The sequence below is a fragment of the Ceratotherium simum genome, chromosome 11 (assembly GCF_057802395.1).
Source record: "Ceratotherium simum simum isolate JZ-2026a chromosome 11, ASM5780239v1, whole genome shotgun sequence".
NCBI lineage: Eukaryota > Metazoa > Chordata > Mammalia > Perissodactyla > Rhinocerotidae > Ceratotherium > Ceratotherium simum.
The window spans coordinates 12,960,630-12,972,417 of NC_141910.1; the positions used below are offsets into that span (position 1 = coordinate 12,960,630).

The 11,788-nt window shown below is 48.1% G+C and overlaps 1 pseudogene; it reads right to left on the bottom strand.

Annotated features, from left to right (window-relative positions):
- Nucleotides 1-982: 982 nt before the first annotated feature.
- On the bottom strand, nucleotides 983-7,402 carry LOC147915927 (uncharacterized protein C2orf78 pseudogene; annotated as a pseudogene).
- Between the last annotated feature and the right edge of the window lie 4,386 nt (nucleotides 7,403-11,788).

Below are 11,788 nucleotides of genomic sequence, written 5' to 3' on the forward strand. Positions count from 1 at the left end.
GCCGTCCAGCAGTAAGCTCTGGACACTGCTCTGAAAGCCAGGTGGGTCCCCAACAGGCGCTAGCCAGTACTGAGGACTGCCCTGGCGTAGAGGCCCCTCGGCTTGAGGCCTTGCTCCTTCGCGTGCAGTGTGAGCTCAGCCCACTGCTGACCCTCAGTGGTGAAGTGGCTCAGTGACCCTGGCCTTGCATGTGGTGGCAAAGGTTACGTGAGGTGGTGCGTTCGCGGGCCTGGTGCGCAGGTGTTGAGGAAATGGTGATTTCTATCCCAGCCCTGTTCTGGGTGGGCCTCCTGTTGCAGCACTTCCCTTGGGGAGGCCCCTGTTGTCAGCTGGCCCCAGGGTCACTCTGAGCCCTGGCCCTTCCTCTGGTGGATTGCCCTATGATTTGTACTCACCGGCCCCAGCCATAATCCCACGTGGCTGAGGCGAGCCAAACCTTTTGGAGAGATCTCCGGAATCTCTTGTTTTCTAAACGACCTATGTGGTGGTGGTGAGACATAAGGCCAGCCTCCCTGAGAGACTTGTCACATTTCTCCTGGTCAACCTAGACTCATCTTCTGCCATCTTCAACTCTATGCCGGTTTTCTTCTTTTAACCCACACGTCAGACCCTGCTTCTGACTTCTGCCATTTCCCCCACGCCTGCTGCATTTTACAAACTCCTGAAATCTCTCCCCTTTTGGTCCTTTCGGACCTGGACCCAGTTGCTGTCTCTTTCCTCAGTTCGTATCCCTTTTCCTTCATCCTCCCGTCCAAGTCCACTTCTTTTTTCTCGTGAAGCCTTGGATCCCCACCACCACCAAAGAAGAACCACAGTTGACGGCAGCTCCAAACTCAAAAGGCTTCTTTATTACTCATCTATCAATTCTAGTACTTTAACGTATTGATGTCTTAAGTTTTAAAACATATCAAAATAAATATCTACCTATCTATCTATGGAGCAAAAACTGCTACCCAAAGTCGCACCACCAGTCCTCGCAGCCTTATCTTGCGTAGCCGTAGTAGTCAGCAATTTCCATTTCTCTTTCCCTCTCAATGAAATACTGCACTTTCCCCAAAGAGGTGTATTTGGCAGCCTGCTCACGCTCTTGTTGAGCCTGCCTCTTCATGGCCTCCCGCTCTGGCCTCTGTTCGGCTGTGATGGGCTCTGATATCACTGGCCCTGGGATGTCGGGTTTTCTCCATGGAATTCGTTGCGTGCTAAAGTCTTGGAGCAGATAGTGGGGTTGAGGCCTGGGCGGGTCCTGGAGCTTGGTCACAGGAGTGGGAACGGGCTCCCGCTGGAGAGAAGTGCAAGATGCTGTTTTGTGGGGTGCGGGCGTGGCAGCAGCAGACTGAGGGACGCTAGGCCGGGTGGGGTTGGTGGAAATTGGCCGAGCTGGTCTGGCAGGACCCGTCACAGATGCAGGAGCTGGCTGGGCTGAATTGAGTGCAGTCGGTTGAGCTGAGTGGGTAGAACCAGGCCGGGCAGGGTCAGCCACAGCGGGCCGATGTGAGACCAGAGCCGGCGGCCTCCGAGGAACAGGTCGAGCTTGAGGCCTGTCCACGGTCAGAAAAGGCAAAGGTACCAACTTGACCTTCCCAGGAGGTGGCAGCTCGGACTGGGATGGAGGTGGGCGCTCTTGTGCGACACTGCCCTCTGGTTCCTGGGCTTTGGCTCGAGTTTCCTCAGGACCTTGGCCCTCACGTGGGGTATGCAGGCGTGGTTTGATAGCTGGGGCGGGCTGGGGGTCTTTGGGGTGGCTGGAGTTTGCCAGGGCCCGGGAGGAAGAGAGTCCAGTTTTCTTATCAGTCTTCCTGCCCAGAGCATGGAACACCTGCACCGACTCCAGCAAGTGCATGCCTAGGGAGGTTCGAGGCCTTTGGAAGGTCTCTCGGCTCAGCTCGGGTTGATTCCGCTTCCTCTTGGGCAGGGTTGGCTTCTCTTCTGCCTTGACTTTGTTCCCTGGCAGCTTACTCTCTTCAGCTTGCTTGGAGTTGTTTCCTCTGGTCCTCTTGGTCCTTTCCTGCCCACGGCTCTTAGTTTTGCTGCTCCTGCCGGATGCAGCCTTCTGAAGCTTGCTGTTAGAATGGCTGGCCGTGTCCACGGGAGCCCTGTCGCTGTCTGCAGCATTGCAAATAGCCACTTCTCCCCCTGACAGGCACTCTGGGTCCTTGGGCTGGATTCTGGCCTTGGGAGCACCGTCGATAGGCTCAGAGGCCTTACGTTTGTTCTTCCTGGCTTGATCGGAGGCAGCCTTTGTGACACTTGACTTTTCCAGCACCCGGATCCACTCGATGGCTCTGGTGTCTTTGGCTTGGATCACCTGGGGGCTTTTGGATGGATCAAGGTCTTCCAAGGAATTGAAGAGCTGGGGAAGGTGAATATCCCCCACCAGTGTAGTGATGTCTGCAAAGCCACCGCCAGGTTCAGTGCCATCTTCCAGTGTCCCTTGGCCCTCGAGACTCAGGCTGCTCTTTCCCAGATCAGCATTTTCAGAAGCAGGCTGGTCCTCTTGGCCGAGGGGATCAGTGCAGGCCAGGAGCTGGTACGTATCAGGAATTTCTGAAGGGAGTAGTGGAGGATCTTGGTTTTCCGTTGGGATCTGGCAGGCATCCGGAGGCTTTGCGAGCTTAGGTGTAAGCTCCTCCAACTTCTTGGGAGCTGGAGACAGTGCCAGGAGGTTACTGTTGGAACTCTGGTCTGGAGCCCTCATTGAAATGTCCCCAAGCTCAGGTGGTGGGTTCCCCTCCGGTAGCTGGGTCTTTCTGCTACTGCAGGATTTGGGGAATTCTGGGGTTTGTTGTAGACAAAATGTCTGGCTTGCGGGTTGCAATGCCAGGGAAGTCTCCGGGCCCAGGGAGGTTTCCATCGCTGCAAAGGAAGGAGGGAAGAAGTCAGTCCCTGGTAAGGGAGATGCTCCCCCTAGACACCAAGGCAGCAATCATGCACCTTCCCACAACAGACAGGGCACATTTTTACTCGCTCTTCTTAAGGGTCATGGACAGCGTCCTGTGCTGGGAATTAAGAGGCGAGTGTCCCGTTTCTTACTGGTGATCATTTGATGTCATTGTTCCTTGGTTTTCTTTGTATTGCATAGGGTTGTTATCGGACAAATAAAAAGTAGAAGAGATTTTCAAACCGTGAAGCATTTTACAAATGCTAGCATTCTCCTATAGAGAATTCTCTCCTCTTTCCTGAGAGACTAAGAACACTTCCCTTCACATCATGGACTAGGAGAGGGAATGGAGCTCTTCCTGCTGAAATACATCAGCAAGGGCGCATTCTTAGCCTGTTTGCTTTGGACAGGATCTGGGAAGACGAGGTCTCAACTCCTGGTGTAAACGAAGGCGGTGAGCGAAAGGTACCCTGGCGCTATCACCAGTGCCTTCCCAGGAGACTACAGCCGTAGGTCGGGGAAGGGAGGCCATTTGAGCGTGGTATAGTGCAGGGGACTGAGCAGCTAGGGCAGTGAGGCTTCTGGTGTCGCTTGGTGTGCTCTTGGTGTTCTCATGCATGTAGCGTAGATGGCCGTTACAGTGTCCCCCCTTCCCACCAGTAATGGGCGTTCTTATGTAGAGTCTGAAATAGGGAGTAGTACTGAGCGCGGGTAGTGCTTATGAAAGCCTCCGGACTTCAATTCTCCCTGTCTGTGGACTCAGCACTTCCCAGCTGCCGAGTTGACCCTGTTTTGGAATGTGGACCTCATTCCTCTCCCTTCTTGCTGTCTGTACTCACCTTGAAATCTTGTTTCTGTGACGGGTTGAGCAGACACAGCGTAGTAGATGCCAGAGGTGGAGGCTGGTGGTAGGACATTTGTGGGCTGAACCTGCTTTAGTACCATCACCATTTCTGGTTGAGGGGCGGAGGCCCCAGCTCCTGTGTAGGACACGGAGCCACAGGATGGCAGGCAGGGGCCGAGCTGGCCAGACAGTAGAGGCCCCAGGGTGCCGGGAGTATAGTAATACACCTGGCTTCCTTCCCGGTAGGGAAGCGCCAGGCTGTGTGCCTGATTTGGAATCTGAGGTGGTGGTCTCTGAACAAGCCTGGCAGAAAGTGATGGATACAGAGGGACCACGTTATTGGCATCAGATGTTCTGTCATACCGGGCTGCCATGGACCTGGAAGAAACAGCTGTGTCCTGGTCCGTGAGAGCCACAGTGAGGTCTCCGAGTGAAGAAGACTCCTTCTCAGTGCCTCCTGTGATATCCCACTGCCAGAGACCTGGATAGGAAGCAGCTGACGTGGAGATGTGGCTCTGGCCAGTCACTCCAGACAACATGGTTGTGCTAGAATGTTGGTAAAGGTAGGCACTCCCCATGAGTGGCTGGAAAGAGGTGGCCGAGGCTGATGGCAGCAGCCATGCCGAACTGACGGCTGGAGCAGAGACTCTGGAGAAACTGCAGGCACTTCCGTTAGGGAAGCTGCATTGCTCACCACAGGAAGAGAGAGCTGCAGCGAGTTGGGAGTTCCAAGGAAAGGTGGATTTTGGAAATTTTCTGTAGGGAACAAGAGGGTGATGAAAACATCAGTGGGGTTGATGACCTCTCACTATGCTAGAGGAACAGCATTATCTTAAGGTTCTTGCTATGAGACAGCCTCTCATATACCAATACTCACTGCGATACCCCAAATCCAACCATTTATGGCGGTCGCACGTGCTGGAGCAGTTTGGTTCTCTTCTGTGTAACTGCCTGTGCTCCCGGGTTGGGCAGAGATGTGCAGAAGCCCCACGTGGCGCGGTTCACACATTGTTCTCTAGGCTGGAAGGCACCTTCTCCCTGCCCATCTTTCCCTTGAGCCTGCGCTAGTCCCGACTCGTGTACTCTTTGCTCCAATGGAAGCATCTTGGGGCTTCTGTTCTAAGATTCTCATTGTACGAGTGAGGAAACCGAGGCTCAGAGAGGTCAGATCGAATCGTTCAAGTTCTCCCGTTTTGTTTAGCATCGTTACCAGGTTACAGAGCCTGAGTATCCTGACTTCCTTGCCAGGACTCTGCTCTGACCATTCCACTACCGGAAACCGGGAGAAGTCGAACTTCTACTAGAGGCATTTTCTTTGTCCTTTGGAAGACAGAGCAGCTGTCACGTAACACTTTGACCTTGAGGGTCTCATTTTGCCTGTGCAGTTCACACGTTACCTGGAGTTCACAGCTTACTGAGTCCAGGTGGTAGATGTCACGGGTCATTCTTACCCTCTTCAAGCCTGGTTTCTGTTCCTACCTCCAAATGACTGCCTGTGAGTGAGTGTCTCAAAAAGTGCTTTTTGAAAGAAAAAAGTGATTTAAACTCTCTGAACTTCAGCTTACTCTTCTGTAGAGCAGTTATAATAAGAAAAACGATAATCATGAGGGTAATGAAATACATGAATAAAAGTGATATATTGCGTAAGTGTAATATGGAGGAAGATATGGTAAGTTCTGTAAAACCAAAGAGAAAAATCATGAAAAACGTATATCACAGGACTAAAAAGACATATACAGGTATGGTTGAAAACCGAGGCATGTAGCAGGCATCAGAGTCTAAGAAGTTTACTAATAAATGAAGTTCTGTACCATCCATGCAGTACTGTGAAAGTGAATATTGCCAGCTCTATTGTAGTGAATACTACTTGCCAAAACAACAGCCCACGGTAGAAGGTGATTTCGAATGAATTCCTAGGCAGCACATAGAGACAGAGAAGATATAACAGTAAAAAATGGTTTAAAAAGGCAGCAAAGTGCTATAAATGAGAACGTGTAGGTAGCCACAATATATGTAGAGAGCTGTTTCGGTAAGAGCTGGTACAAAGCAGAGAGCAACATCCTAAGTGTAAAGGAATTCCATTATTGTGCTCATTCTTATTTCTCTGACTGTGACCCAGCAAGTACCAGCTACCAAGCCTAGCAGAAATAGACGTTTCAATTAAACGTATGTTTCTTGTGCTCCAACCGCCTAGAAGCAGAAGAGAGTAGTTAAAAGGTGTCATGAAGGTTTTCATATTGCCCCTACAAACCTCGATAAGAATCACCTTCAACATCCAGGAAGGTGTCATCCCCAAAGCCTAAAAACAGCGTCATCCCTAGAATCCAATTAAAAAATTACTGAATGTAGGAAAACCCAAAGGACTCCACAAAACTGTTTTAGATAGATGTGGGAGTTGACTTTTTCTTTTTCTTCTTCGGTAGCTAAGGTCTAGAAACAGATGACGGCTGTTTCTCAGTGTGCTTTCTGTGTGAGGAAGAAAACAGCCGTCCAGATGAAAAGCAGCCTTGACTTGGAACCTGCTTGTCACACAAAGGAATTAATGCTTCTGATTCAAGTTAGGGGATATCAGTTTTTAGCAAAGCTTAAATTTTCTTTTGAATAGGCAAAACATCTACATCGTTTAAAAATGAGAATGGAATCAAAACTGCAAATTCTCCTAGCCCCGGCCTCTGGACAGCCACTTTTATTAGTGTCTCGATGATAGGGAGCGTCATGTCTAAAAACATCTCTAAAATGTTCGTGTTCCAAACTGACAAGTGCCATCGGTGTTCAGAGAGGCAGCAGAAACAAACGAACAAGTGAGGGGGACTCTTCTGAGAAGCTGCTTTTCCTAGCGATTCCCTGTTCTGCCCCTACTCTCCGTCCTAGTCTATGAATGTAAGCGTCTGCTCTGCTCAACTGGGCTTTACCCTGCTCTGAGCAGACTTCAACTGTGTGCTCTTTCTGCTTTGATTTAAAATCGTGGGTTCCCTTCAACATTCCACGCCCAACTCCCTCTTTCTCCCTGCGAGCTCATCATCCCTCTGCCTCCTCATTCTTCTGGTTTCTCCCCCTCTGGGTTCCTGTTGGCCTGTGCTGATGACAACAGTCCTCAGCCTCCTGACCTTTGAATACTTGCCTCCCTATAGCCCAGTACTCTCCATCCTCTCTCCCCATTTTCTCTTTCCAGCTCTTTCAGGTAGAAAACTCCAAAACATGTGAACATTACTTTTTGAACAGCCCTAAATGTAACATCGTACAGTCCAAATGGTAGTGGAGGGAGACCATTAGAGGTGAAACCTCTCGGTATACCTTGCTAGTTTTCTGCATCACCTAGGATTTCTCTCTGTTGCTGTGGAAACACTCTCCAGAGGTCTCTGATTGCATGTCTAGGTGGGTGCCCTTTAAGACTCAACATCAGAGAAGAAAGGGAGCAGAGGGGACAAGCGCTGTGATATCCTGATGTGACAGATGAGGAGAAAACAGCGTTTGTGAGAGAGCCAAGGACTTGCCCAAAGTCACACAGCTCGCAAATGTCCAAGTCAAGACGGGAATTACGTCCCCAGGTTCCTAGTTCACTACTTTCCCCCTATTATTCTCTGCCATTTTTGAATCTGCTAGTCATTATCGGGGCAAAAATACATAATGAAAACCATTTCCTAGTTTCTTTCCTTACCTGACATGGTCAGAGAAGAAGAGGAAGCATCAACTGCAGATCCAGGGGATGAGAGAGATGCTACTAGAAGACGTCTGAGTGGCTGCAGCCAAAGAGCGATGTGTCCAGTACGAAGGCCACTGGTCACACTGGTCACTTGCGAGGATTCAAATTTATTTACAGACAACTCCATGGAAACCCCAAGATTCTACCAGGTGGTGGTAGGTTTAGGGGGAGAATGATGTCACAAAGCAGGTAGGAGATAGCCAATAGGGAGGTCAGATTCCCCCCGAGAAGACGGGATTGGGTGGAGGGAGTGGTGGGAGAGCTCCAACAGCACCTCCATGGCTGAGCTCTGGGGAGGTGCCATCCCACGAGACAGATACGATCGTCTGGCTGCCCCGGGCTCTTCCGGCAGGAAATATCTCAACGTTTCTTACAGATGTTCATTGATAGAATGAATTCATAGTTATTTGTCTTCTACACTTTCTACTTTTTCATGTATATTGTCCATTTGTTATTATATGTACAGTTAATTAATATCCTTAGAGAGGAAGGCAAGGGACATCTGGGTGGACCTATTCCAGTTGTTCTGAAATCTTATGAGTGGCTCTAATTAGTGAACTTACTGCTGCTTTTAAGGAGCAAAGAAAGGGTGAATTCAGGAGCTCTTTGTGTAACTTGGTTCAAGAGTAGGGTGAGGTTTGTTGAGTGCCCCTTGTGAGGTTTGTTGAGTGACGTGGTTGAAGGCTCTTCTCTTTTAGTTCCTTCTCCTTGAATCCTGCCTTCCTTGGGGTGGGCTGGGCTGGGCTGGGCTGTGCCGGGCCGTGCCGGGCCAGGTTCGACTTGCATCTCTGTTCTCCTCTCCTTTTTTTGTTCTTCGTTGTAGGCGTTGTTTCTGGCACCAGCCTTGATCTTGCATCTTACCCTCCTGGACGTTACTTCCTGTCCACCTCCAGCAGCAGGGGTCTTCTTTTCAGTGCCTGATGCTTCTCAAAATGGACTCTGCCCATTAGAAGCAAATACCAGAGAGCTAGATGACACAGCTGATTGCAGGCCTTTCCTCTTGCAGCCTTTGGTTGCAATTCTTTTTCCCATCATTTGCCATCTCTGGCTCCTTGGGCCACACAGGCCTCCTGCCATCTCGCTCTCGTATACGGGAGAGCATGCGGGGTACTTTCGCCTTTCCTTCTCAGCGAAGCGTATCCAGTGTGGCAATTACTGTAGCCTTCTCCCTCTCAGGAACAGGCACTGTACAGTGTTGGGCCTCTGGGATTCTCTGTCGGCCGTGCTCGGGCGCAAGGCCAGGGAAAGTGAAGAGGAAAATAGTTCGAGAAGGAAGAGGAGATTCGTGGAGAATAGGGAAGAGGCAAGGTGAAAGGTACAGGAAAAGAGAGGTGCCTGTAGAGTTTTCAGTTTCTTGAGAACTACCTTGCCATACGTGGGCCTCCTTTTGTATTAACAGAACAGACAGTTCAATACATATTTATTAACACAGCTAGAGGATCCTGCAACTGCCGTGAATTCTGTACACGAAAGAGAATAACCCTCAATATCTTTTTCTCCCTTTGCTTGATGTCATGTGACGTCATTTACGTCGTGCATCGGTATGTTTGTTGAACTTAGATTGTTTTCAGATACTGTGATTCTGTGTCCATGTGTTTTTCCTTGTCCTGTTTTTAGGAATCCAAGATTGAAAAACATATTGCATGTTGGTCTCCTGATGATTGTTTGTTTTCATGAGCTAACATGATGAACTAACTTGACCTGTTGGGTTTTCTGGAGAAACTTACAAAGCGGTCGGTGAAAAGGCACTGTGGTGAGTTATACTGTGGGCCCACACCTGAGGAGCAGATGTCTGCAGTCCCCCTAACCTGGCTTGGGTGCCTCTGTCTTCATTTGCCTGGTCAGTGCTGTTCTCACTAGCCAGTCTTGTGACTGCGAGACAGTGAGTGAGGGCTGAGTTGTTAATGATTTGTTTGGGGAGGAAATCTTTGGATCTAGTCATTTTCCTTGCAGGTAAGTGTTTAGTGTGTCTTAATGGACCTATCTGGGGCCTTTTCTAGTGTCGGTGAGTGGGAGGTGTGTGCTACAAGGCGCCAAGAGCCCACGAGAAGCTAGCTCCTCGATGGGACCTCCAAAGACACATACTTCATTTATAGGCCTGTTTTTCCTATTATGTGATCTGAGTTTTTTGAGTGATAGCGAGGGATGCTTATCTGAGAAGAAATTGTGAAGGCTGTTGCAGTGTAGAGGTATGGCTTGAGCTCACTGAATGTTTTCTGAAGGTCTTTTTCCCTAAGCGTCATACCTCAGATAGCCTACTTCCATGATATTAGTGTATAACACGAGGCTAAGAACATAGACTAGATATCTGCAAGCCAGACCTGTCTCTCTATTCTCTACGTTCCCGTGGAAATCAAGGGAATCCAGAGCTATTACAGGTTAGGGTGGGTGGTGTAAGATGGGGTGGAAGTGTTGGAAGACAAATTCTGGTAGCAGTAAAATAATTGACATGTGAAAATATTCAGTTCCAACGTTCAATTCTATTTAGGCAAAGTCTTAGTTATTCCTTTCCTGGTTCCCAGCCTCTATAAGCACGTTCTCTCCATAGGTATAGCCATTGAACTTGAGCTTGCAGGCTCAGCATGATCCTAAGCTCTACAAGAATCTTAACTGTAGGAGGAAGAAGCTCAAGAGCTTTAGTCCAAGGCTCTGGAACTTAGCATCAAGCCCTACCCTGACCTAACGCCTTTTGTTTATAGATAGGGAATTGTCTTCTCCCAGAGACCCACTTCCTGCATTTTGTACCCGTGGGGATAACTGAGACTTGTCTTGCTGGCACATACCCCGTCCACCTAGCCCTAAGGCTCTTCCTTTCTCTCCCCGTTGTCACTTTTGGATTTAATTAAGGACTGGAATCCCTCAGTCTGGGGCCCTCCCGGACACTGGTAGGTTTTGTTAGTGTCAACTATGTAGCTCTTTGGTGCTCCAAATATCTCTTGCTCCTGTATCTTGCATTCCAGTGTCCTGCATGCCTATCAAGGCATTCTTTTACCTCACGGTGGACTGACTCCACTCCAAGGGCCTACTCTTTGCTGGTTCCGCCTACTTTCTGGACACCCTGTTATGCCTGGGTCTGGATTTTCTTGTGGCAACTCCCTCTGAGTCTGTTTCCACCCCAAGCTTGAGTCTTTCAGCAAGTCGGAAGTGCAGGACCAATAGAGCTTTTTGAGTTTCTGATAGATTTATGTCACATTTTGTATATTGTCATGTCTATAGACGTTTGGACTCTTCGTACTTTTTGACCACTACACTCCTCTTGGATTTTTTTTTCATAGATTCCAAAGGAATATTTCCTGACTTAGCACCACATTTGAATGTGCCTCATTGGAAGTTTGCAAACTGTGCTGTGCTAACTTATGTCCCTACTTTTCCCAAACAGCAATTCACTAATATTGACCCATTTTTAATTCTGTGGATATTTTCCGAATAGTAAATGTTTGTGGATTTTGAACTTCGGTAGACTATGACTATCCCAGAAACATTAAAGCTAGTGATCTTTTTACCGATTTGTTCATTCATTCGTTTGTTCATTTATTGCAGACCTCAGATCTTCCTGACCTTCAGTTTACCAAGTTGTCAATTGGTCGTGAAGTTTACTGAAAGTATATGTAAGGTACTTTCAAAAAGTAGAAACTAAAAAATAAAAATAAGGGAAAACATTCACTGAGTATCTACAGTTTAATCTGGACTTTAGTACCCTATTGTTCCTTCAGACCTGCTGAAGGATACGCTCTTCTTTGTTCTTCCACCTGTAGCTGAATTCAGAGTTTTTCTAACAGTTACAGCTCCCTGTGCCTGATACTGTGTGGAAATCTTAGCCTTGATCTGCACTCTTCTCTCTCTCAGTTATTTTTTGGTATTTTCTAAAAGGTAAATAGATACTGTCAAGCTCTAGCATGATACCTGTCACAGGATAGGAAGCCAATCAAAGTTTCACTGTAAGTGGGGAGTGTAGGTTGCTACAGTGTGTTTGGAGGGTGATTCGACAGTACTTTTCCCAATTTTAAGTTTGCGTATCCTTCCTTCCAGCAGTTCTACTTCTGGGACTTGCGATATAGTTGTCTACATGCAAGAGGATGTTCACATGGCAGCCTGTCTGTAACAGAGGACAAAGAAACTGAAAACAACTAAAAGCCCATCAATATTGTCCCGGTTATATAAATTATGGTACTTATAATCACTGGTATACTTTGCAAGCATTAAAAAGAATGGAATGGAATGCATAAAGTGACTGGGAAATTCGGTATCCCAGACATATTGTACAACATGTATATTATACTCCTTTTATATAAAATAGAGAATATGCATACAGGTACAAAGAAATATTCATATCTAATAAGTGTGAATGTAAATACTTGGAAAA